This window comes from Wasmannia auropunctata, unplaced genomic scaffold, assembly GCF_000956235.1.
Source record: "Wasmannia auropunctata unplaced genomic scaffold, wasmannia.A_1.0 LD336101.1, whole genome shotgun sequence".
Lineage (NCBI taxonomy): Eukaryota > Metazoa > Arthropoda > Insecta > Hymenoptera > Formicidae > Wasmannia > Wasmannia auropunctata.
The window spans coordinates 228,848-229,850 of NW_012026789.1; positions in this window are offsets into that span (position 1 = coordinate 228,848).

Here is a 1,003-nt window from a genome sequence, read left to right on the forward strand (position 1 = left end):
ATTCTATTGCTAAAAGACATCAACTTAAATTTTGCTATCGATTACTGGCTGAGAGAGGTTTATCCTTGAATATCTCATTTTCATCTGTCCAGACTGTTAATGTAACTGAATTAAAAGAGTTTTCTAAGTTTTGTTACATATTTTCCAAAGATATATCTATCGCAAAATGGAATATTGTTAAATGGGTTAAAATTAATAATTCTCATTATGAAAATGGCATGTTGGTTGTTGTAAAATGGGAAAAAAATAAAAATCCTCAATTTGGCTATATTGGCATATAGCATATTTATTCATACAATATCTGTTTCTACAGATAATATTGTGTATTTTTTGCTTAAAAAACTTACTACTGTAAGTTTCAATACTCATTTCAATGGTTATGAAATTAATTTGATGAGTGGCTTTATTTAAAATTTCAAGATTTGATTGTCCATACAGCAACCAACATCAGAACTACTGCTAATGGTAAACGATTAGTTCCATTTCGTTTTAATTTTTATTAATTTCTCTAGAAAGTACCTATAGTATTTTGTATAATTTTTATTCTAATCAAATAATATGTTTTAGTTGTATGTTATATATTATGTATATGTATTGTAAAAAGAACATAATACTCGTATATGTATTTATTACGAATATAATATTATAATAAAATATTGAACTAAGAATACCTGTGCTTTCGCTTGTAAAAATCTTTTCATTCCATCACCAAAAAATATTTGAATTGAGAATAATGTACGATTCGTGACGTTATATAAATTTCTCTTTTTGCAAGAATAAAATAAGATTTTTTTAAGATCGGTGTATTCTTTTTGCAAGAATAAAATAAGATTTTTTTTAGATCAGTGTATTCTTAAACCAAGAACATTATGAGATTGCTACGAATTTCTACGTTGTCTAATCTAAGAAAATTAATGAGATAGTATCAAGATTATTATATTCTAGATTTCAGAATATTTGCATTTAAGAATAAAATATTCTTCTCTTAACAATAATTATAGTT